We start from the raw sequence: 27971 nt of genomic DNA, 5'->3' as shown, positions 1-27971 counted from the left end.
GCTACAAAGATTCTTAGGATGCCTAAATTATGTCAATAATTTCTATAAAGGGTGTGCTTCAGGCCAAAGCCTACTAAACTTGAAGTTAAAAAAAGAACGAGTACCATGGAATGAAGAGCATACTGCTGCAGTCAGGAAAATAAAATCCAAGGTAAAAACTTTACCCATTCTCTATGTTGCAGATGAAAATCTTCCAAAAATTGTAGAAAGTGATGCCAATAATATTGGATGGGGAGGAATTTTAAAGCAAATAAAAGATGGAGAAGAACAAGTCATACAATTTGCCTCAGGAACATGGAATTTGGCCAAACAAAATTATTCAACAATTGAAAAGGAAGTCAAAGTGGCTTGGAATTGTATTGAAAAGTTCGGTCTCCACCTTGTACACAAGAAATTTTTACTCAGAACTGATGCCTCTGCACTCAAAAAAGTTCTGACAAAAGACATTAAAAAGTCTAGTGAATCCAAGTTTGCTAGATGGCAAGCATTGTTTGCAAATTTTGATTTTGATGTTGAGCATATAAAGGGAGAAAGAAACTGTCTACCAGATTTTTTGAGTCGGGAGTATCTGAAAAAAGAAAATCATCTAATGGTTATTGTCACTGAATGGGACCCTACAACATAGCAAGAAAAACTTAGAAATATCCCAGACAACACCTCATGGCCAATCTATGCGGAAAAATGGAAACCCACTTGGCAATTAAGAAACACCAAAGTTATGGATGCAAATCTACAGCCTCATAAGGACTTACAACACCTTGTACCAGAAAGAAAGATTTACCCTAAGTCCAGCACTTGGATACATGATATGGTGTATAAGAATTCAATGATGTATTCTAATCTTGTAGACGAAGCATTAAGGGAAAGTTTTCGTGATATTAGTCTAATATGGAATGAGGGAAGCAATACAACCAAAACATTCCATAAATATTATACTATCAATAGAACCAGATATCCTGAACATCCTGCAAGAATAATGTGGCCACAAAAGAATCCAAACCTTGTATTTCCTAACACTGTCTATAATTTCTAGGGCTATAAGGATATCTGGTGGGATCTCTTATGCAGAGAAGAAAAATCAGAAATACATTACACATTATTAAGATTTGGACCTATCTTCATTACACAATTACTGTTACAACCAACTTGGTTACAGGAATGGTGGAGATGGTATGGAATAAATAAGACTGCTATGGATCCAAGGAACTTTGAAAGAGATTTTCAAAGTTATTGCATGGAGCGTATGGAGTGTATGGAGTGCATGGAGTGAGAGGACATCATCATTGGTTAGTCTTAACCAAAGTAAACCATCAGGTTATCCTAGGAAAACCAATGATTGTCCGAAGGATTTATACAAAAGCATGGGAGACTAGTGGAGAATACCATCATAATAATGGCCAATTCCTTCGTACAAATTCATTGGGAAAATAACTTAAAAGACTCCAAGGGTTCTTGTGGGCTCCTCTTGTAAAACATCCACAATGTGCATTAATGTCTTGTCACTTGATTTTGATAGTGACTTTTTCGTGGGATTTTACGACAAAAAATCTCCACATTGTAAATATCTTTTCTGTAGGATTTGGAATAATCTCTACTTTTTGAAAAATTCTGATTTTTCGATACTCAAAGCAATTCTCTGACTTTTGGTGTGATTTGATCCACATCTCAGAATCTCAGTACGATTGGTTTTTGGTGTGATTTGATTCATATCTCAGAATTTCAGTACGATTGTATGATGTTTGTCCCCTTCTCATCCTGTAAAAAGAGAGAAGTAAGGCTCATTGGGGCATTCAGAGTTGGAGAGTCTGAGAGTGAGAATCTTGTTGTTTGAAGTCTGAGATAATCATCCTTCTCTGCATCTACGAACATCTGTGTTAGATCTGCTTGCATCATGAAGAAAGTCTCTTTAGAGTCGAGTTTGAAAAGCTTGCGTATCAGGGCCTAACAACCCTGGTAAGAACCTAAAGTGGCTGAACTCATTAAGTTTGAGTCTGTGTTTGTTTCAAAAAGTTCAAAGACAGAGTCTGCAAAGGGCTAGGTAGCCTCTGGAGTGCATCTTAATATAAGATGTATCGTCTAGTAAATGCCCAAGCAGTCTATCTCTGATTGAAGTTTCTCTAAATCTTCCAAGCATTGTAATTCATCTTTTGAGATCAATAAAAGAAAGAAGTTTTTCAAAGTGTTCCACATGAGTTTATGTTCTGTTATGCTATTTTAAATATTCTGTAAAAGGAGAGGTTCATTTGAGGTTCGCCGAGGATCAAAAGACATTTTGCTCGTGTTGGCAAGAGGCCGTTGAAGAGTGCAATAATTTTAACCTTTCTTCTGAGATTTTGAAAAATTAAAAAATAAAAAACCACAAAATGAAAGAAAAAATTAAATTCAAACATTATTTTTATTTTCTTCAATTATATATATATATATATATATATAAACTTGAGAAAACTTTTATTTAATTCTCTACTTTATAAATTAAAAATTGAAATGAATTTGAACTAATTTATAAAAAAAATACATAATTTTTTTTTTCAATATTAAATAATTAATATTTTTATTTTTATTTTTATTTTTTAAATTACAATTATATAATAAATAAACTATAATATTGTAGTAGTTTTAATCGTAAATTCAATTAACATTCTTATTGAGTAAAAATATTTTATCTATTTAACCTCTAAATCCCAAAATTATTTTTAACATATTTTCTTAATATGATTAAAAATTATTTTTAACATATTTTCTTAATATGATTAAAAATTCAACTTTTCATTATTGCTTTTTCTTGGAATATTAAGACACTCCTCTATATATATGGATATTTCATTTATCCATACTCAAAGACTTTTCATGGAATAATAAGACACAATATATATATGGATATTTCATTTATCCACACTCAAAAACTTTTCATTTTATGAGCTCATTTGTGCAATCCCCAAATTAAATATCGAGATATCGTATCATGCTCTACCAAATAAATGTTCATATAACCCGTTCTATATTTTTATTATTATTATTTTTAATTGGTTTTTTTTTAAATGTCATCTAACATTAACATCCACACTCAACAATTTTTCATTTTATGAGTTCACCTTTGCCATCTCCAAGCTTTTTTTGAAGTTTCCATGTCACTAAATATGAAGAAATATTCTTTAGTGCGAGGCTTTATCAAATAAATGTAGACATAACCCAAATTATATTTTTTTATTATTTTTTTAATTGGTATTTTAGTTATTTATTTATTTATTGTTAATAATGCTATCTAACATTAACATAACAATATCTCCTTCATACTAGACTATATCATATTGAATGAATAAATTTCAAAACATATTATAAGAGCTATAGATAACAATCCAATTTGAGATATGCCTCAAATGGTTTATACCATCATTAAGATTTAATATTATGCCCTTTGCATGTTAGAAATCTGCAGTTTCTAAATCTTAATGTGACCCGATTAAAGCATTAAAGTGTTAAAAGCGTTAAAAGCATTAAAGCATTAAAGCATTAAAGCATTAAAGCGTTGAATTGGTATATGATGGACGTACCAGATTTAGTGTTAAATAATATAAAAAGGATTGGGTCCTCTCTCCCCCTGCCAAGAGTCGCATTCTTCTCCATCAAGAAGCGCATAAAGAAACAGGGCTAGAAAGAGAAACCAAATTCTGAGAAGAAGAATAGGAGTCAGAAGAAAGTAGATGGCAGCCATTACATCTTCCGCTGTTAATCAAGGTATGTCATCTTAAACAATAGATCATATTAAGTTTTGTTTGTGAAATATTCGGTATTGATGATCTTTGGGCTGTTAATTTGATTTGTTCATAATTAATCAAGAAAGATTTACATTTGGTATCAGAGCAACCAATCAATAACTGAATATTTCCTATGATTGCAATTGATCTGTTCTGTGCTTTACTCATGATGTTAATCAAATCCTCCGCATGCCCACAATTTTCTGATCAAGTGATTTGCTTTCTTCGCGTATCTGCTTTAATTGATCCACCATCCACTGCTTTATTACTGAGTAAAATAATTCTGTCATTCCGTGATAAAATATAATAACGAATATGATACCGGTGATTGCCCATATCCGATTCATTGGTGAAATGTAGAGCTCAGGAATTTTTTCGGTGGAATTTTGATTCATAATTCGATTCATAATTCTCCACGTATTCGCAACCTATTGCGATCAATTTAGTTTGAATATGCGGGCATGAATATTATCTCGAAAGTCTCTTTTAATAGAGGGATGAATCACTTTGTGCTTGTAGTATACCGGAATGCCGCCACTACGGTTGTTCTTGCTCCTTTCGCCTTCCTCATTGAAAGGAAAGTGCGAGCGAAACTCACTTTTCCCATATTCTGCCAGATTTTTGCATTGGGTTTGTTGGGGCCTGTAATCGACCAGAATTTTTACTTCGTGGGATTGAAATTGTTTTGCATAAAGTATGTGTTATAAATCATTTATGCACATGAGATTTATGATTTTGTTAATCACCAAAGTGGTCAAAATCAGAATAGTCATTTAGTGCATAAGTGACATAATGATTATTGATAGAAATTGCCAGTTATAATAATACCAATTAACACTGGCGTCACTAATGATAGAACCTGAGAGCTTACCCAAAGGAAAGTCTTGTTCTATAACTAGTTGACATGATGAGGTTTAATAGATATTTTGATTAAATAAATATTGATCATCCAAAGATGTCAGTTCTATTTAATTGAATATATTTATTACCTACTTATGTTTTGGTATTTAATTATGTTAAGTATAAGATAGTATCTACCCAAAGGAGTGCTATATTATGCTATTATGTCTACATCTGAATCGCGTTAGTTATGAGCTTACAGTTATTTCATTTTTTTTTAATTTGCAGGAGTTCCCATGAATACGCATGCTTCATCTGTTACATTGTTCACTGGTGTTAATTTTTCTGAATGGAGAGAACAAGTCAATTTCCATTTAGGTGTTCAGGATCTTGACTTGGCACTCCTTGAGGATAAACCTGCTGCTCTTACAAAAGATAGTACTGAGGCAGAAAAATCACACCATAAAGCATGGGAACGCAGTAACAGATTGAGCCTTATGTTTATTAAGATGACTGTTGCTAACAACATCAAGTCAACAATTCCACAAACAGAAAGTGCTAAGGAATATATGCAGTCTGTGGAAGAGCGTTTTCGTTCAGCTGATAAGTCACTCGCTGGTACTCTTATGGCAGAACTCACGACCATGAAGTTTGATGGGTCGCGAACTATGCAAGAGCACATTATAGAGATGACTAATCTTGTAGCAAGGTTAAACTCCCTGGGACTTACAGTAGAGGATTCTTTTCTTGTCCAGTTCATCCTGAACTCGCTACCTTCTGAATATGGACCTTTTCAGATTAACTATAACACTATAAAGGATAAGTGGAATGTTAATGAATTGGCCAGTAGACTTGTTCAGGAAGAAGGACGTTTGAAAAATCAAGTGAATCACTCAGTAAGTTTTGTGAGTAATAAAGCTGGTAAAGAAAAGAAAGGAAAATCAAGTCATTTCAAGAAGAAAAAGGCACCTGCTAAGAATGGGCAGGATAAGGAAAAGAAGGAACTAAAGGATGTTCAATGTCATTTCTGTAAAAAGAAAGGACATTATCAAAGTGACTGTCCGAAAAGGAAAGCTTGGTTCGAAAAGAAAGGTAATTATCTATCTTTCGTATGTTTTGAATCAAATTTAGTTGAAGTTCCCATTAATACATGGTGGCTTGATACTGGTGCTACAACTCATGTTTCCAATAATATGCAGGGATTTCTTATGATCCGAACCATAAATCCAAATGAAGATCATTTTCTCTTTATGGGAAACGGAATGAAATCTTCAATTGAAGGCATTGGGACTTATCGTCTAATTCTAGAAAGTGGATATGTATTAGACTTATACAGTACCCTTTATGTACCTTCATTATCTAGAAACCTTATTTCCGTAAGTAAGTTGGATAATTCTGGTTTTAGATGTATGATTGGATCTGGCTGTTTTGATTTATATAAGAATACTGATAATGTTGGTTCTGGTATTTTAATTGATGGTTTATATAAATTGAAACTGAATGACACTTATGCGAATTCCTTGTTGAATGTAGTAAATAATGTTGGATGTAAACGTAGCATGGTGAATGAAAATTCTGCTTTCTTGTGGCATAAAAGACTAGGTCATATATCCAAAGAAAGAATGATGAGACTAGTAAGTAATGAAATTTTGTCAAATTTGGACTTTAGTGATCTAGAATTATGTGTGGATTGTATTAAAGGTAAACAAACCAAACATAATAAGAAAGGAGCCACCAGAAGCAGCCAGCTTCTTGAAATAATACACACTGATATTTGCGGACCTATGGACACTCCAGCCTTTAATGGAGAAAAGTATTTCATCACTTTTATTGACGATTTTTCCCGTTATGGTTATGTCTATTTGCTTCATGAAAAATCTCAATCTGTGAATGTCCTTGAGACGTTTGTAAAGGAAGTTGAGAGGCAATTAGATAAAAAGGTGAAAATCATAAGGTCTGATAGAGGTGGTGAATATTATGGTAAATATAATGAGTCAGGCCAGTGTCCAGGTCCATTTGCAAAATTCCTCGAAAGTCATGGCATATGTGCGCAATACACAATGCCAGGTACACCACAGCAAAATGGTGTAGCAGAAAGGTGCAATAGGACATTAATGGATATGATTAGGAGTATGATGTCAGATTCTACACTACCTAAGAATTTGTGGTCGTATGCTCTCAAAACCGCTAATTATTTGCTGAATAGGGTTCCTAGTAAAGCTGTTCAAAAGACTCCTTTTGAGTTATGGACTAACAGGAAACCTAGCTTAAGACACCTGCATGTTTGGGGTTGTCCAGCGGAAGCGAGAATTTATAATCCACATGAAAAGAAATTAGATTCTCGAACGATCAGTGGGTATTTTTTAGGTTACCCTGAGAAATCTAAAGGGTACGTGTTTTACTGTCCTAATCATAGTCCAAGAATTGTAGAAACTGGTAATGCAAGGTTCATTGAGAATGGTGAAGTCAGTGGGAGTACTCGAAGAGAAATAGTAGAAATAAAGGAAACAAGGGTAAATGTTACATTGCCTAGAATAGTTCCTCCATCTACTATTACTCCAAATGTTGTTCCAGCTGTTGTAGAACAGCATGATGATAATGAACAACATATAAATGAAGAAGTACTTCCTGAAGGAAATGACTTACATAATGCTGATATGCATGAACCACAACAAGTAGCATTAAGAAGACCTCAAAGAAATCGTAGGTCAGCTATTTCTGACGATTATGTGGTTTATATGCAAGAATCAGATTATGATATTGGAATCAATAAGGATCCAGTTTCGTTTTCACATGCTGTAGAAAGTAAAGAGTCAAAGGAATGGATTAATGCCATGAAAGAAGAACTGAAATCCATGCAACAGAATGAAGTTTGGGATCTCGTTGAGTTACCACATGGCTGTAAAAGAGTCGGATGCAAATGGGTTTTTAAAACCAAACACGACTCTAGTGGTAATATCGAACGGTATAAAGCTAGACTTGTTGCTAAGGTTTACACTCAGAAAGATGGTGTTGATTACAAGGAGACATTTTCTCCTGTTTCGAAAAAGGACTCACTAAGAATAATAATGGCATTAGTAGCTCATTATGATTTGGAGTTGCATCAAATGGATGTGAAAACAACCTTTCTGAATGGAGATCTTGATGAGGATGTTTACATGGATCAACCTGAGGGTTTTTCTATAGAAGGTAAAGAACAATTGGTGTGTAAACTTAAGAAGTCAATATATGGGCTTAAACAAGCATCCCGGCAATGGTATATTAAGTTCAATACCATTATTACATCCTTTGGTTTTAAGGAAAATACGGTTGATCACTGTATATACCAAAAGATCAGTGGGAGCAAGTTTATTTATCTGGTCCTTTATGTTGATGACATCTTGCTTGCTGCAAATAATTTAAGTATATTGCATGAGACTAAGGAATTTCTCTCAACGAACTTTGAAATGAAAGATATGGGAGAGGCATCCTATGTGATTGGAATAGAAATATTCCGTGATCGATCACAAGGAATATTGGGATTGTCTCAGAAAGGATATGTCGAAAGGATTCTAGAGAGATTTGGAATGAGTAAATGTTCACCTGGGACAGTTCCTGTACAGAAAGGTGATAAATTCGGTCTCATGCAATGTCCTAAGAATGATGTTGAATGAAAGGAAATGGAATCAATTCCATATGCATCTGTTGTTGGTAGCTTGATGTATGCTCAAACCTGTACTAGACCGGATATCAGCTTTGCGGTCGGTATGTTAGGGAGGTATCAAAGTAATCCAGGAAGGGAACATTGGCAAGCTGCAAAGAAAGTTTTGAGGTACTTACAAGGCACGAAAGATTACATGCTCATGTATAGAAGATCCAATGAATCGGAGGTGATCGGATATAGCGATTCAGATTTTGCTGGATGCATCGATACTGGAAAATCGACTTTTGGTTACCTGTTTATGTTTGCTCAAGGTGCCATATCATGGAAAAGTGCGAAACAGACTATCGTTGCTTCATCCACTATGGAGGCAGAATTTGTGGCATGTTTTGAAGCCACAATTCATGCATTATGGTTGCGGAACTTTATTTCAGGACTTGCGGTTGTCGACACCATTAGCAAGCCGCTGAAAATTTATTGTGATAACTCTGCAGCAGTATTTTTCTCAAAGAACGACAAGTACTCTAAAGGTGCCAAACACATAGATCTGAAGTATCTTGTTGTGAAAGATGAGGTTCAGAAACAAAGAGTGTCAATCATGCACATCAGGACAGAACTTATGATTGCAGACCCTTTGACGAAAGGGTTACAACCAAGACAATTTAAGGAACATGTTCAAAGAATGGGTCTTGGTTGTATTAATAATAATTGATGTGTGACATTCTGAGCTCTTTTATGTGTTTCTGATATACAATTATGTGTCTCTTGTTTTAATATAGTAGTACGTATTTTATGTAATTTTAAACAAGAAAGAGTCTTATAAAGATATTATGTTTAATCATTATGATATAAGACATTATGTGGACCATTATGCTGTTTTATATAAATTATGAGTATGAATTGATGGTTTGTTGGTATTGTAGTATATGGAAGGAAATGCATTGAATTAATAGTGCACAACCGCCATAACTCTCAGCAATTTATCATAGTATGATGTTCAACACTTAATATTATGAATAGTCGGGTCAAGTGGGAGAATGTTAGAAATCTGCAGTTTCTAAATCTTAATGTGACCCGATTAAAGCATTAAAGCGTTAAAAGCGTTAAAAGCATTAAAGCATTAAAGCATTAAAGCATTAAAGCGTTGAATTGGTATATGATGGACGTACCAGATTTAGTGTTAAATAATATAAAAAGGATTGGGTCCTCTCTCCCCCTGCCAAGAGTCGCATTCTTCTCCATCAAGAAGCGCATAAAGAAACAGGGCTAGAAAGAGAAACCGAATTCTGAGAAGAAGAATAGGAGTCAGAAGAAAGTAGATGGCAGCCATTACATCTTCCGCTGTTAATCAAGGTATGTCATCTTAAACAATAGATCATATTAAGTTTTGTTTGTGAAATATTCGGTATTGATGATCTTTGGGCTGTTAATTTGAATTGTTCATAATTAATCAAGAAATATTTACATTGCATCCATGGTAACATCAAATAGATTGATAGAAATCAACTTTGTTCCAAACATATGTGATTTGTTCCGATTTTTTGGAACTTGAATTTTTCTGGTTTGATTTTTCCAATTTTGTTAGTGATTTAGGTTTGAGTTTATGCTCACTTAGTCTTTCCAAATTTTCTGATTCTCTTAGTTGATGCCCCTGCCAATTTTTTCATTGATGGCAAGTTTGCGACATAGTTCAAATAATTGCAAAACACATAATTCAATATTAAAACTCGATGAAAGAAAACAACATATTTTAATTTCAATTTTTGTTTATTAGAAGATTTTCACAGTTAACAATTGGAAGACATTAAATGAACACATGGAATTGTTTTATTTTGTGGTGCGTGGTCAATTTTTACCCTTTTTCTTCTTCCATATATAGTTTTTGTTTATTTATTTGTAAATATTAATTGATTTGATGGTCTATGATATGTAGTATGTCTTGAGGGATAGTGCAAGTTGCAAGAAACAAGGATAAGTCAACATATGTTTTAGTTTCACATAGACAACAACAATAGTATCGAGAAAATGGGATCATGATTGAGAAGAATAGAAGAGACGTTGTTGAAGGAAAAGGTTGACATATTAGTTATGATTCAACTATTTCCCTTCCAAGTTGTACAAAGATACTTGAATATGAGGCTAGTGTTTCGGGAAAACATATCCAAAACCCAACAAGTAGTGAATGCAAACTTAGTGTTAGAACTTATGATGTTCATTTTATTCTCTATATATGCAAACATGTGTATTTATTTTTCCTTTATATATCCATTATGATCATTACCATAAATAATTTAAAAGGTCACAATCTGTTTTCCTTATTTCCCTCACAAATGGGGGGCAAATCGTGGTGCTAAATTCTTGTTTCTGCAAGTTCTCATGTCAGTTCAGTTTCTTTTATTTTTTAACATTTTAGTTAAAATTTTGGAGAGTGCCTATTATCTTAAGGGGAAATGGAGAATTATCTATGAAGGAAATGAAGGCTAACCTTTTATTATGATATATTTTATGTTTTACATCTAGACTATGAATATATGACTAAAATCATCAATTTTTTGTGGATATTATGGGTAGGCCTTGTAAGATAACAACATTTGTGCAAGCTTGTATTGGGGTTAAAAATAGTTTTGTCCATACACCTTGATTGCTTGGTTGTTTGTTAGTATATATGGTAAAATAATTTGTCTGCAAGAATTCATGACAATGATGATCATTGTTGAGAATTGTCTTGTAAAAATGTCTTACATTATGATGTAATTAATTTATTATGATTACATTTTTAAGAATTCCTCATTTTTATGTGTCTATGATTTTTTGTGAACATGATTTATAACTAACTTGTTGGTCAATTCAATTTGCTTCCAGGTTTACTTTCCAGTTTAGTTGAGCATTTGATTGCTCACTTTGTTTTTGACTACGTTAAAATCTTTATTCTTAGCTTGGGTCTTATATATTTTGGTTAGTCTGTCTTGCTTGCTTGGCTAGCTTACATGTTGGTCACCATTCTCCATATTAATAAACTTTATCATGTTGTTTTAGTTAGTACCTCTTTGACCTCCTTATTATAAGTGTCATTTTCATGCTAACCAGTTGTAATCAAACAATTTAGTTTCAAATATAGACTTAAATTTTACCTTGCATTGCAGTTTAGTAGAAAATTGTACTCAGAAGACTATTGGCTATTAAGGTGCAGGATATTGTTTTGTTGGTATTAGATGTACACTGGGTAATAACATAGATGTTATATGTAGCAATTGGTTCCCCAATCAACTCAAACTCAAATTGTTGTATCAATAAATCTATTAGTCGAGGAAGACATACTTGAGTATGGAAAACATATGTAGATTAGATAAATTCATTATTTGGTTCAAGAAGAGAATGATATTTGAAATATTAGTCACTTCTATCATACTTTATATGTACAAACTTTGGGAAGGAATCTTATTGTAATTTATATTTCTCAAAATTAAGCTATCTTAGATTTGTCAATCTTCAATGCCATAAAAGTCAAGACTAGGTCACTTGACAGATACTCCCTGTAGAAGCATATATATGGAATTCAAGGAAGCTACACTATCATAAAATATAAGAGTTTTGATGAAATAGGACAAAATAGTAATAGATGTACATGAAGTCTTGAGTAGATAATATCACTCAATGATGGAGTATTACTACTACATAGTGGTTGACTAAGTAGGTTGTTATGAAACCAGCTCAAGAAAAAGATAGAAAATATAGATCAACGCCTTAGAATTCAGCCTCTTCGAGGGGGAAACCTCCTTTACATTACATAAATGAACAATTCTTGGATGATTCAAATGACAAAACCTCCTTTCTATATATAGGAGTCTAAGGAGTCACAACATAACCCAGCCGACCTAACAATAATAATATAAGCCACAAAAATAACAATAGAGGGATTCTATGGGGCACAGTAATAACAATATGGGGATAATAGGGGCACAACAATAAATAGGGGAATAACTACAATAGTAATGGGGTAATCACTAGTATTATAGGGACCCAACATGCCCCTCTCCTTCAAAAAAGTGTTGTCCTCAACGCTTGAGTAGTTCTGGATGCTTCTGTATAAAATTCTCATCCTCCCATGTGGAATCTTCAGCGGATAAGTTCTTCCACTTGATAAGATACTCTGAAATTGATCGATTTCGTAGCTGTCGAGTTCTTGTTTCTATGACTTCTTCCGGTTCCAATATAATTTTTCCTTCCTCGTCAAGTTCTGGCAATATTGTTTGAACTGGGAGCTTGTCGCCTATAACCTTCTTTAAACATGAAACATGGAAAACTGGGTGCAATCGAGAAGCTGCAGGAAGCTCCAATTTGTATGCCATAGTACCAATCTTTTGCAACACCTTGTACGGACCATAATACTTTGGTGATAATTTATTATCCTTCTTAGCTTGCTTGAGGGACATTTGCTTATATGGTTGTAGCCGTAGGAATACCCAATCACCTACATCAAAACTTCTTTCACTGCGATGTTGATCTGCCTGTTGTTTCATTCTATTCTGTGCCAACACGAGGTTATCCTTTAAGAGTTGGAGGACTTGTTGTTGATGTTCGATGTGATGTTCCACTGCCTGAACCTTAGAATTTTCTCTTAAATATGATGTGATGGATGGTGGTTGATACCCATAAAGTGCCATAAATGGGGTCATTTTTGTTGCTGTATGGAAGGAAGTGTTATACCACCATTCAGCCAGAGGCAACCATTTGACCCATTGTGTCTGTTTATCAGATACAAAGCAACGAAGATATCCTTCCAAACATTTGTTTACTATCTCAGTTTGCCCATCAGATTGAGGATGATAAGATGAGCTATGAGCTAACTGAGTACCAAGACAAGAAAATAATTCTGTCCAAAAATTTCCAGTGAAAATGGGATCTCTGTCACTTACAATAATCTTTGGGTTTCCATGTAGCTTTTGAATTGTTTCCATAAATGCAGTAGAAACTGTACTGGCTTTAAATGGATGTGATAATGCACAAAAGTGTGCATACTTGGTAAGTCTGTCAACTACCACCATGATGACACTCTTTCCCTCAGACTTGGGTAAACCTGTGATAAAATCCATTGAAACCTCCTCCCAACGTTGGCTTGGAATGGATAAAGGTTGTAATAGACTCGGTGTCTTAATTGTTTCAACTTTATTTTGTTGGCAAACCAAACATTCCGCCACAAACTTTTGAATATCTGATTTAAGGCCATCCCAAAAAAATTCCTTCTTAACCCTGTGGTAAGTTTTTAAAAATCCTGAGTGCCCTCCTAAGGGAGAAGTGTGCAATTCCATAAGAATCTTTTGTTTTAGCTGGGAATTCTTACAGAGGTATAAGCGATCTTTGTACCATAACGAATCATTTTGCCAGCTAAATGTATCAGACGTACTGGAATCTTGTTGTAACTTTCGAATAAGTGCCCACACTTCTTCGTCATTCTTCCATTCCTCCCTTGCTTCATTTATCCAATCTGGTTGGATAATAGAAATGGCGCACAACAATGCTTCCACATCCTCATCCTTTCTTGAGAGTGCATCTGCCACCACATTTTGCTTCCCTTTTTTGTAGATGATTTCAAAGTCATAACCCAACATCTTTGTGACCCACTTTTGTTGCTCTTCAGAGGATAATCTTTGTTCTAAAAAGTATTTAAGGCTATCATGATCCGTTTTTACCTTGAAGTGTCTTCCCATTAGGTAGGGTCGCCATTTCTTAAGTGCATGGAGTATTGCCAACATTTCCTTCTCATAAATAGCTTTGCTTAAAAACTTTCCCTTGATTGGACGACTTTCAAAAGCAATGGGTCTTTCATCTTGCATTAGAACAACACCAATTCCATTTCCTGAAGCATCACATTCCACAATAAAGGTTTTTGTGAAGTCCGGTGTAGCTAAGACCGGTGCTTGGCACATTGCCTCTTTAAGATGTTCAAAGGCCTTTGTTGCTTTCGGAGTCCATGAAAATGCATCTTTCTTCAATAATGTTGTTAGAGGTGCTGCTATTCTCCCATAATTCTTAACAAACTTGCGATAATACCCTGTCAACCCGAGAAATCCTCGCAGATGCTTTATGGATGTGGGGATTTTCCATTCCTTAATGGCTTTAATTTTGCTAGGGTCTACCTTAACTCCTTCATGAGATACAATATGACCCAAATATTCCACCTCCTGGACTCCAAAGAAACATTTGGATCTTTTTGCATATAATTGTTTCTCCTCCAATAGTTGTAGCACCCTGTCAACATGTTCAACATGATCCTTCCAAGACTTGCTGTAGATTAGTATATCATCAAAAAATACTAACACAAATTTTCTAAGGAATGGTTTGAAAATTGAATTCATCAAACCTTGAAATGTTGAAGGTGCATTGGTAAGGCCAAAAGGCATGACCAAAAATTCATAATGACCCTCATGAGTTCTAAATGATGTTTTCGGAATGTCTTCAATCTTCATTCTGATTTGATGATATCCTGAACGAAGATCCAACTTGGTGAAGTAAATTGATCCATGCAATTCATCCAGTAATTCATCAATGACAGGAATTGGGAACTTATCTTTAATAGTGAGCTTGTTGAGCTCCCTATAATTCGGACACATGCGCCATGATCCATCCTTCTTGTGCACCAATACTACTGGAGCAGAGAAAGAACTTTGACTCGGTTGAATTATACCAGCCTCTAGCATTTCTGCAACCATACGTTCAATTTCACTCTTTTGGACATAGGGATATCTGTACGGCCTGATGTTTGGAGGAACACTTCCTGGAATCAGATGAATAGCATGATCATGATCACGCATAGGTGGGAGACCTTTGGGAGTCTCAAATACCTTGGAATGATTGTCCAGGACTTTTTGGAGATCTGGAGAAATAGATGATTCCGATGTGGAAACATCTAGCGAACATAATTGTGCAATTACACCTCTTTGCTCCTTTTTTAGAAGCTTTGTCATACCATTAGAGCTGATTATCTTTCCTGGTTTCCCTGCAATACCCCTTAATTCAACTTCCTTTCCTTCCGTAGAAAATTTGATGAAAAGTTCTTGAAAATTAAAAGCTATTGTACCCAAGGATTGTAGCCATTGGACTCCTAGTACAACATCAGCACCTCCCATTGGAATGGAAAGCATTGGGCTAGTCAATACATATTCTCCCATGGATAGCTTGATATTATGGCACTTTCCAGAGCAATTTATTGTTCCTCCATTTGCAATCATCACTTGACACTCTGGTGCTGGATATAGGAAGCAATTCAATTCTTTTGCTACCTTACAATGAATAAAATTGTGGGTGCTTCCTGAATCAATCAACACTATTACCTTTTTCTTCTTGATTTGTCCTTCTATCTTGATGGTTTGAGGAGTGGTAATTCCCGCCAATGCATTACAAGATATGGTCGGATTTATTTTTTCTTCATCTAGGCTTTGTTCCTGGAGTATATCCTCTTCTTTTGACCTTTCTTGCTCCTTTTCTTCTTCCTCTTCACAATCTATGTAGAATAATTTCTTCTCAGCACACTTATGACCTTTAGTGTATTTGCTATCACAACTGTAACAAAGCCCTTTTGCTCTTTTTTCTTCCAATTGTTGTGGTGTCAACCTTATAGGTTGTGGAAGACTAGGGGCAACAACACTTCCGTCTTTATAGTTGTGAGTGGTATGCTTCCTGGTTGCCATAATTTTGCTTTCCATTTTTCTTGCTAACCTGAATGCCTTCTCTAATGAATCAGGTTCCCAAAGGCGAACATCATGTTGGATATTATCCTTTAAAGACCCTATGAACACACAATCCTATGCTCCTCTGGAATATCTTTTACCCTTATGTTCAATTTTTGGAACTCCTCAATGTGCTCCATTATTGAACCCTTTTGTTTGAGACTTATCAATTGGCTAAAAAAAGTGTTGCTTTTTGTATCCTCATAATGTGCTATCAATTCTTCCGTAAAAATTGCCCAAGTGATAAATTGTTTACGAGAGCAAAGCCATTGATACCATACAAACTGATTTGGTTCCAAATATAAAGTTGCCATACGTACCTTTTGTGTGTTTTGCACATTATTGAGATCGAAGAATTGCTCCATTTGTAATATCCATGTTGCGGGATCCTTGCCATCAAACTTCCTCATATCTATTTTTGGAATATGGTGGGTCTTCGATCCAACATTAGAGTCTATGGAATCATGATTAACATTTCTTTTGTTCTCATCATGAGTTTCCTTTACTACCCTTTCACAATTAGTGACCCTTTCTTGTAGCAACTTCTTCAATTCTTCCATGTCTATCTTCAAATCTATCTTCAATTCGTCCATCTTAGCTTCTACGCCTTTCTTTAAACCATCCATCTTAGCTTCTACATCTTTCTTTAAACCATCCATCTTAGATTCTGTTCCTTTTTGTGCAAGTGACACTTGTTGCACTTGGTCTCGTAATTTTGCTATACCATGTTGCATTTCTTCCTCTTCTTCATAAGTCATGCTAGAGCTTTTAGGTTTCTTACTAGGTGTTTTCATTTTCTTTCCTCGGGGCATCAATTACCGATAATAATGTTGAAAAGTGTGCAACAAGAAATGCTTGTTGAGAGTGCAACAAGATGATGGAGCTTAGTGAAAAGAGTCGCCTTCACTAATTGGGCCCGCAGGCTATTTTTGGCGCAAGTCTATTTTTAGACTATGTCTATTTTTAGACATATGGATCATGTCTGTGGATTGTAGGTTGCTGTTTATGGATGATTGGTCAAGTTGGGAAAAATAGATGGACTTCTATTTTTGATGAAAGTGTGAGTGATCAAAGTCTATTTTTAGACTGGCTGTCAAAAATAGAAAAGTCAAATATTATTGTCTCATAATAATATTTGGACTATAAACTTGATCTTATTCTCTTGGAGCACTTCAGGATGAGCTACGGATGTGGTACATGCAGATCCCAGAGGGAAATACGTGGTTACCTATGGTATGACTAATATATGCATGCAGGACTTCAGTTAGAACTCAAGTGAGTTGAGTTTAGTGGACTGGAGGTGCAGTTGATGGAGTTGTGTTCAGTTTAGCTTTGTTAAACTAGTTGTATTTAGTCTAACTGATCAATAGACTAGAGATGAGTTGGGTGAATTAGTTATTAATTAATTCACAAGTTATTAACTCATAATACAACTATAGAATACATCAGTTAACTCAGTTGCATGTCAGTGCATGTTCAGTTCAACAGGGACAGGTGGTAGAGAATCAGATTGCTATCAGTTGTGACTATAGTTGTGCACCAGATCTTGCACAATCAAGGGATTGAGTATGCCAATGAGTTTGCTCACGTATTTGCCCAGTATTGTAGCCTTTGCTCACGTCCAACAAAGTGTGAGTGACTATTTTGAGGTGAAATACGAGTTTGGTGAGCCATTCTCATCAGTTCTTGAGCAGGTATTGAGCAGTGGAGGCAGGCAAGCAATGGAATAGATTTGGAGATCAGATCTGAGCTGTATTGTGTGTAATAGGTGGAGCTGGTACTGGATTGCTTGTGATAAGCATTGTACTTTGTAATGTTACATGATTCAATCAATATAATATACAGATAGTGTGGGGTTTTTAGCGAGATGCTTTCCCCGGGATACATACTATGTTAATGAGTTTGATTGATGCTTCTATGTGTGCCTGTGAATGTTTCTGCTTCTGTAAATTGATGATCAACGTAGAGGAGAATATGTATTATACATGTTCCGCTTATAATTGTATGATCAGGATAATCTCTGTGAATATGTGTTAAATTATTCAAAATTTCTACATGGTATTAGAGCTAGATAATTGTAGAAAACGTTTCTACATGGTATCGAAGCTGCTTGATTTGTAGAAGCGATTTTTACAGGATATCAAGCGAGGATTGATCATCAGATCTACTATTCAGGAAGTGTTTACATTCTATTTCTTCAGGCAGAGTCTGTAATCGGGCCAGGTAGCCTCTGGATTCATCCTTCCCTTGGAAGGTGAGATATCCGATGAATTCCCAGACAGTCAATCTCTGTACAAGAAATACTTTGTTCTCACGAATTCTAGATCGGAAGTGGTTGAGTTTTTGAGCTGGTGGAATTCGAATTTAATTCCAAAGCAAGAGATAAAACTCAGAAACATTCAGTGTGAGAATGGAGACAGTATGCCCCAGTATCTCACGAAGTTCACCCAATGCCGGGATGAGCTAGGAAGTGTGGGGGTGACTGTCAGATGAGGATGGTGAGTCTAGCACTCCTTGACCTTCCTAAGAGTTGGCATAGCTACCAGGACTCGGTGAATGGAAGGGAGAAACTGCCAGGATGGGAGAGACTTTGGTCGGATCTTGTGCAGGAGGAGATTAGACGGAGCACCAGAGATAGTTCTTCCTCCATGCAGGATGAGGAGAATCGTGCCTTAGCGAGTAAGGTGAAGAAGGGAAAGAAGAAGGTTTCTCTTTCCGAATCTAGTTATTCCAGTGATGGGAAGAAGGTTGACAAGTCGAAGGTGAGATGCTTTCTTTGTCATGAGATTGGTTCACGAGTCAGGAACCTGTATGCTCTTGAGGTTCAAGATGCATGCAAAGCCTTGAGTAGCGAGGCAACTGATGGAGACTTGGTGGTTGAGAGGGAGCGTATATTACCTCTCAACATGCAGAGCCAGAAGAAGTCTCAGACGATTGTGGAGGAGCCACGATTGGTGCAACAACTTCAGGAGGTTGTGGAGGAGCCACAACAAGGAAAGCTGAGAGGAGATAGAGTAGAGACATCTACTCATCTAGAGACCTCCAGTAGGGGGAAACTTCGAGCCAGATGGGCTGAAGGATCGCATGTAGGCATACCTCTAGGTAGGAGGTGGGGTGATGTGGATTGATCGTCCCAAGGAGGATGGGCAAGATCCTTGAGGTACCCAACCTCTTGGATGAGATCTTGCTCCGGGAGCCCCAATGTGTAGTAGCAGGAACTGACTGATTGGGTAGAGACAGATGCGGATGGAGCGACAGAGAGAGCGACAGTGCAGGGAATCCCAGGACAGCACATAGCTAACAGACTGCAGTAATGCGAGACACACAAGTGTTTTGCACAGTGCTAGGTGGCACAGAGAGGTGTGTAATGGTGTGAGATGCATGGAGATGTTGCAGTAGCGCAGATGTCAGAGAGGGAGCACTTGTCAGCAGCAGGTAGAGCTTCAGCATCAGAGGATGTTTCTAGGCCAACAGGGAGGTCAGTTGGGAGGTGCAGTGCGGATGCAATGCTGGGAGATAGAACCAGCAGCAACACGGATGCAGTCAGAGATCAAAGTGACAGAGGCTAGAGCAGTCAGATACTGAAGAGCACAGAGATGCAGAGTTTCAGTCGACAGAGGCAATATCAGTCAGAGACTTTGATGACAGAGCAAGTGGACCGGCAAGATGTGTTGCATGGAGAACATTCCAGAGTTACAAGATCGAGTTTGAGAGGAAGCCTTTCTTGTTGAGAGGGAGTGTTGAAAAGTGTGCAACAAGAAATGCTTGTTGAGAGTGCAACAAGATGATGGAGCTTAGTGAAAATAGTCACCTTCACTAAGTGGGCCCGCAGGCTATTTTTGGCGCAAGTCTATTTTTAGACATATGGATCATGTCTGTGGATTGCAGGTTGCTGTTTATGGATGATTGGTCAAGTTGGGAAAAATAGATGGACTTCTATTTTTGATGAAAGTGTGAGCGATCACAGTGTGAGTGATCAAAGTCTATTTTTAGACTGGCTGTCAAAAATAGAAAAGTCAAATATTATTGTCTCATAATAATATTTGGACTATAAACTTGATCTTATTCTCTTGGAGCACTTCAGGATGAGCTACAGATGTGGTACATGCAGATCCCAGAGGGAAATACGTGGTTACCTATGGGATGACTAATATTTGCATGCAGGACTTCAGTTAGAACTCAAGTGAGTTGAGTTTAGTGGACTGGAGGTGCAGTTGATGGAGTTGTGTTCAGTTTAGCTTTGTTAAACTGGTTGTATTTAGTCTAACTGATCAATAGACTAGAGATGAGTTGGGTGAATTAGTTATTAATTAATTCACAAGTTATTAACTCATAATACAACTATAGAATACATCAGTTAACTCAGTTGCATGTCAGTGCATGTTCAGTTCAACAGGGACAGGTGGTAGAGAATCAGATTGCTATCAGTTGTGACTATAGTTGTGCACCAGATCTTGCACAATCAAGGGATTGAGTATGCCAATGAGTTTGCTCACGTATTTGCCCAGTATTGTAGCCTTTGCTCACGTCCAACAAAGTGTGAGTGACTATTTTGAGGTGAAATACGAGTTTGGTGAGCCATTCTCATCAGTTCTTGAGCAGGTATTGAGCAGTGGAGGCAGACAAGCAGTGGAATAGATTTGGAGATCAGATCTGAGCTGTATTGTGTGTAACAGGTGGAGCTGGTACTGAATTGCTTGTGATAAGCATTGTACTTTGTAATGTTACATGATTCAATCAATATAATATACAGATAGTGTGGGGTTTTTAGCGAGATGCTTTCCCCGGGATACATACTGTGTTAATGAGTTTGATTGATGCTTCTATGTGTGCCTGTGAATGTTTCTGCTTCTGTAAATTGATGATCAACGTAGAGGAGATTATGTATTATACATGTTCCACTTATAATTGTATGATCAGGATAATCTCTGTGAATATGTGTTAAATTATTCAAAATTTCTACAAATAATGCTTTACTATGCCCTTTGAATTCCTTCAAACCAAGCTTACGCAAAAATTTAAAAAAAAACTACACACCTTTTTTCACCTTGTAGAAGTCTGATATTGAATCTGATGTATCTCCGTAATTTCGAATCATCCAGTTCTGAAATTGTGACCTGTAGTAGCCTTCTGTGTCCTCTTTCCAATGCCACTAGTATGATACAAATTGAATTCTCCAAGAAATAGTTATGCACAATCTCCCGCAGTGACCTGATTGTAGACTAGTTCAGTAGAGCGAACTTGTATGAAGTCCCACGTGTCACTGTTTCGACCTTTGACTCTAAAAAATATATACAAGAAAACTATAGCCCGTCCTCTTTCTGTACCTTCTTGCGAAATTTCAATCCGATGCTCAGAAAGAAATTTATGACGATTTTCCCTAGGTCACCTGTTTGGAATGTAATTCAGGAGTCTGCAAAAACACCAACTTCCTCAGATCATATCTCCGCAAATATAGCGCGAAAAGCTCTAAAATTCGGACCCGAGGTTTAGCACGATTTCTTCTCAAATGGGTTTTTTTGCAACTTCTGAAACATCGCAGAAAAGAAGTTATAGCGAAAATGCCACGATGACCTGTTTGGAGCAGCGAAACCCTAGAATCCAAAGCTCTGATACCAAATGTTATGAAACTAGCTCAAGAAAAGATAGAAAAGATAGATCAACGCCTTAGATTTCAGCCTCTTCGAGGGGGCAACCTCCTTTACATTACATAAATGAACAATTATTGGATGACTCAAATGACAAAACCTCCTTTCTATATATAGGAGTCTAAGGAGTCACAATATAATCCAGCTGACCTAACAATAATAATATAAAGCCACAAAAATAACAATAGAGGGATTCTATGGGGCACAATAATAAAAATATGGGGGCAATAGGGGCACAACAATATTAATAAGGGGTATAACTACAATAGTAATGGGGTAATCACTAGTATTATGGGGACCCAACAGATACATAGCCTGCATCTAATCTTCCATCTCCCATGTAGTTTCATTGAGCCCAAAGTGTTTCCACTGAAATTTAACTTTCTCTCTTGCTTGGTTATAGATCATGAGAACCTTTTTCTGCAATATACAATGAGGCTCCGAATGTAATTCTCCATCTAGTTCCACCTACAATACAAACCAGTCAATCACATGATCATCATCTTTAACATACTTCTTAAGTAATGACACATGGAAAACATCATGAACTTTCACTGTCGGAGGCAGTGCAAGTTGATAGGCTACTAGCCTAATCCTCTCAATAATACTGAAGGGTTCACAAAATCATGTTGCCAACTTGGCACATGATACGATTCGTAAGGAGCTCTTCTTCGGTCTGATGCACAAGTAGACCTGTTCCCCAACCTAGAACTCCTTGAACAACTGTTCTGATCTGCATAGCTCTTCTGCCTATCCTGTGTTACCTTTAGAGTTTTCTTGATCAACTGCATTTCTCATTCCATGTCTACCAACATGCCTGGTCCAATCAACACCCGGTTAGCTGGATCACTCCAACTGATGGGAGTATTGCAACTCTGCGCATACAATTCCTCGAAAGGACTCATCTTTAGAGATTCCTGATACCCATTTTTGTAAGCGAACTCTACTAGTGGAAAATAATCTTCACACTTCCGTTGTTGATGCATCACATACATCCTCAACATGTACTCTAGTATCCTGTTGACCCTCTTTGTCTATCCATCAGTTTGCAGATGATAAGCTGTACTGAAGGCCAACTCTGTGCCCAAAACTACAAATAACTCCTTCCAAAAATTGGAAGTGAATTTTTCATCCCTATATGACACAATATTATTTGGAACACCATGCAATCTGACCACATCTTTAATGAATACCTGTGCAACATCTCTAGCTTAGAATGTAGACTTCACTAGAATGAAGTGCACGACCTTTGTCAACTTGTCCATGATAACTGTTGGGTGTGGAGCCTGATTATCTTCTGTATTCAAAGGTTTCAACTGGATGTATACCCGAGGAAGATTGGACACCCCTCCACCTGGGGGGGCTAATCCCCCCCAGCTGGGGGGTCCAGGGGCCAGCAGTCCCCTGGTGGGGGTTCGGGGGCAGCACCCCCGAAGCTAAAAACAGATGTAAAATTGCCTTGTAAAAGTATAGTAATTTCTAGTCAATCTAGGTCATTCATTAGGCGGATGATCTGATGGTAGAACTTATGTTTAATTTAGGGTTTTTTGCCCTAGAAGGCAACCGCTCACTATATATGAGGGAATTGTATTGTGTGTATGTAGATATGTATTCTGAGTGAGGAGGAGAGAGGAGATTGAGAGGGAAGAGGGAGTTATAGTAGATTTTCTGTAGGTTGTATCTCTTTAGTTTGCTGGATAATATAAAAAGAAGTACTGGTTGTTTCTCCGTGGACGTAGCCCAAACTGGGTGAACCACGTATATCTGTGTCTCTCTTGTTTTATGCATTTTTTGTGTTTATATTTCTGCAATATTTTATGTTTTCCATTGCTCTATAATATATAATTTTCTAACAACTGGTATCAGAGCCGAAGGTCTATTTGGCTGATAAACTCATAGGAGAGAAGGGTTCCTGGTTCGAGTGGGAGCAATGGCAGAAGATGGTAGGTTTAGGGTCAAAAAATTCAATGGTCAAAACTACTAGCTGTGGAAGATGCATATGGAAGATTATCTATATTAAAGAGATCTGTACCTACCATTGAGCGGAAAGACAAAGAAGCCGACGAGTATGACAGACACAGAATGGAATATTCTTGACAGAAAGGCACTTGGAACAATATGGCTGTGCCTAGCGGCGTCGGTAGTGTTTAATATTTCAAAGGAAATGACAACAGAGGGTTTAATGTCGACATTTGCCAAACTATATGAAAAACCCTCGACCTCAAATAAGGTATTTCTTATGAAGCGTTTATTTAATATGAATATGTCAGAAGGTGGATTTGTTGCAGACCATTTAAATGATTTTAATACAGTTACAAGTTAGTTAAGTTCTGTAGGGGTAACTTTTGATGATGAAGTTAGGGCTCTGTTATTTCTGTGCTCATTGCCAGAAAGTTGGAATGGTTTAGTTATGGCCATTAGTAACTCTATCTTTGGATCTAGTTCTTTAAAGTTTGATGATGTTGTCGGTGCAATCCTTAGTGAGGAAATACGACGGAAAAGCTCTGGTGAGACATCAGGTAATGCTTTGACTGAAGAGACTAGGGGAAGAAAAATGGAAAGAGGAAAGAGCCCAGGATACCGCAGTAAGTCAAGAAAAGGCAGATCCAAGTCCGGATTGGGGATAGTGTGCTAGAAATGTGGGAAGAAAGGACACCTGAAGAAAGACTGCAAGTCTCAGAAGGGAAAAGAAGGAGAAGCGCAGCAAAAAACTAATCGTGAAGCGAATGTAACAGGTGATGTGTTGCAAGATGCTTTGATTCTTTCATTAGAAAATATTATTGATGCCTGGGTGGTAGATTCAGGGGCCTCATTCCATGCCACACCTGATAGGAAACATTTTCATGATTATGTTCAAGGAGATTTTGGACAGGTTCGATTGGGTGATGATAAACCTTGTAAAATCATTGGAATGGGTACAGTTTTCATAAAAAAGCAAAATGGAAATCAGTGGCTATTGAAGGAGGTAAGGCATGTTCCAGATCTAAAGACAAATCTAATTTCAACAGGGCAGTTGGGAGGTGAAGGTTGCGTAACTACTTTCACAGATAAAACTTGGAAGGTCACTAAAAGATCCCTGGTAATAGCAAAAGGAGGAAAGGTTGGTACATTGTAGTTATGCAATGGTATTTCTAATTCCGATAATGCTTTAACTTCTATAGGAGAAGATACAACATTGTGGCATCATAGGCTCGGGCACATGAGTGAGAAGGGGATGCAGATTCTTCACTCAAGAAATTTGTTGCCAGGTTTGAAGCATGTTGATTTAAAATTTTGTGAGAATTGTGTTTATGGAAAACAGAAGAGAGTCAGATTCCTTAGAGTTGGGAAAGAAAAGAAAATCGAAAAATTAGAGCTTGTGCATACAGATGTATGGGGACCTGCTCAGATATCATCTCTTGGTGGCTCTCGTTATTATGTTACTTTTATTGATGATGCAACCAGAAAAACCTGTATTTATTGTATTTGAAATAAATCTGATGTATTTGATACTTTTAAGAAATGGAAATCTTTGGTTGAAAATGAGACAGGAAAAAGGTTGAAGTGTCTCAGATCAGACAATGGAGGTGAATATTGTAGCAAAGAGTTTGATAGGTACTGTTCAGAGAATGGAATTCGTAGAGAGAAGATAGTTCCAGGAACATCACAAGAAAATGGTGTGTCAGAAAGGATGAACATGACAATCATGGAGCGTGCAAGGTGCATGAGATTGCATGTAGGATTGCCTTTACAATTTTGGGTAGATGCTGTAGATACTGATGTTTATCTAATAAATAAAGGGCCTTCAAGTTCCTTGGATGGTGGTATTCCAGAGGAGGCATGGACAGGTAAAAAGGTAAACTACTCTTTTTTAAATACATTTGGTTGTGAAGCCTTTGTCCACATTAATAAATAAAATAGAATAAAGCTTGAGGCAAAATAAAAGAAATGTACCTTTAGTGGATATGGTGTTAATGATTTTGGTTATCGCTTTTATGATTATGAAAAACACAAAATCATTAGGAGCAGAGATGTCATTTTCAATGAAAAGGTTTTGTATAAGGATCAACTACAGGAAAAAGAAAACAGAGAATAAAAAGTGCTTGATGATATCACAGGAAAAGTGATGGTGCCTGAAAATCATAATGATCAACAACCAGAACAACAACCACAACAACAACAAGCACTTCAAACACCTGAAAGTGGTGTTAGAAGATCTACCAAGATAAGTAAACCCCCTGAACGATACTCTCCTTCATTATATTATGTATTGCTGACAGATTCTGGTGAACCAGAATGTTATGAAGAAGCAGTGCAGGTAGAAACCAGGAAGAAGTGGGAGCAAGCCATGAAAGAAGAGATGGACTCCTTAGCACATAACCAGACTTGGGACTTAGTCAGGCTACCTGCAGGTAAAACAACATTACAGAATAAATGGATTTACAAGTTGAAGGAAGAAGATGGAGGTAGAAAAAGGTACAAAACTAGACTTGTGGTGAAAGGGTTTGCACAGAAAAAGGGTATAGACTTTGATGAAATATTTTCTCCTGTTGTTAAAATGACTTCAATCAGAACTATTTTAAGTGTAGTAGCAGTTGAAGATTTGCATCTTGAGCAGTTAGATGTAAAGACAACCTTTATCCATGGGGATTTGGAGGAAGAGATATATATGCAGCAACCACAAGGATATGAGGTAAACGGGAACGAGAAACTAGTGTGCAGGTTGAAGAAGAGCTTGTATGGCTTAAAAAAAGCTCCAAGGTAGTGGTATCTAAAATTTGACAAGTTTATGTCTGAACAAGGTTATACTAGATGTCACTCTGATCATTGTGTTTATTTGAAAAAGCAAAATGATGGAAGTTATATTATATTGTTATTGTATATAGATGACATGCTTGTTGCAGGGACTAACATGCAGGAAATAAATGTGTTCAAAATAAAATTGGCAAATTCATTTGCAATGAAGGAATTGAGAGCTGCAAAACAAATCCTTGGTATGAGAATAACTAGAGACAGAAAAAATCGCAAATTAACATTGTCTCAGAATGAGTACATACAAAAGGTGTTGAAAATATTTAATATGCACAATGCAAAACCAGTTAGTACACCTTTTGCTAGCCATTTCAAACTTAGTAAGTAGATGTGCCCAAAGACCCAAGAAGACATGGATTATATGTCAAAGTTCCATATGCATCAACAGTTGGAAGCTTAATGTATGCAATGGTCTGCACAAGGCCTGATATTGCACATGCAGTGGGAGTTGTAAGCAGGTACATGAACAATCTAGGAAAAGAACATTGGATGGCAGTGAAGTGGATTCTCAGGTATTTCAGAGGTACCACAAATCAAGCATTATGCTTTGGTGGTTCAAACATTTCTCTACAGGGATATGTTGATGTAGATATGGTGGGTGATAGAGATAACAAGAGGAGCACAATAAGGTATGTGTTTACTGTAGGTGGAACAACTTTCAGTTGGGTCTCAAAACTGCAAAGTGTTGTTTCACTCTCAACAACAGAAGCAGAGTATGTAGCTGCTACAGAGGCTAGTAAAGAAATGATTTAGTTACAAAGGTTTCTGAATGAATTGGGTAAGAAGCAGGAGTTGGGCAGGTATACAGTGAAAGCCAGAGTGCCATACATCTTGCAAAGAACTCTGCATTTCATTCCAAGACTAAGCATATACAGCTCAAGTACCATTTCAGACGGTCAACATTGGAAGATAGACAGTTGAAGCTAGAAAAGATACACACTAGCTAGAATCCTGCAGATATGTTAACAAAAGTTGTAACCAGGGAGAAACTGAGAATCTGCTCAGTTTCAATTAGTCTTCAAGTATGATGAAGAAGATGAGAAATAGCCAGGTCCAAAGTGGAGTCATTGTTTAGCAAATGAAGCAGCAGTGGAGTTGCTATAATCAGTCTCCAAGTGGGAGATTTTTGGGTGTGGAGCCTGATTATCTTCTGTATTCAAAGGTTTCAGCCGGATGTATACCCCAAGAAGATTGTACACCCCTCCACGTGGGGGGGATAGTCCCCCCCGGTTGGGGGGTCTGGGGGCCAGCGGTCCCCCGAAGCTAAAAACAGATGTAAAGTTTCCTTGTAAAAGTATAGTAATTTCTAGTCAATCTGGGCCGTTCATTAGGTGGATGATCTGACGGTAGAAGTTTTGTTTAATTTAGGTATTTTTGCCCTAGAAGGCAACCCCTCACTATATATGAGGGAATTGTATTGCGTGTATGTAGATTTGTATTCTGAGTGAGGAAGAGAGAGGATATTGAGAGGGAAGAGGGAGTCACAGCGGATCTGCTGTAGGTTGTATCTCTCAGTTTGCTCGATAATATAAAAAGAAGGACTGGCTGTTTCTCCGTGGACGTAGCCCAA

The sequence above is a fragment of the Pinus tabuliformis genome, chromosome X, assembly GCF_031772625.1.
Source record: "Pinus tabuliformis cultivar Carrire ecotype Pingquan chromosome X, CPIR1, whole genome shotgun sequence".
NCBI lineage: Eukaryota > Viridiplantae > Streptophyta > Pinopsida > Pinales > Pinaceae > Pinus > Pinus tabuliformis.
The sequence above is the reverse complement of the archived record's forward strand: the minus strand, read 5'-3'. Positions refer to the sequence as shown.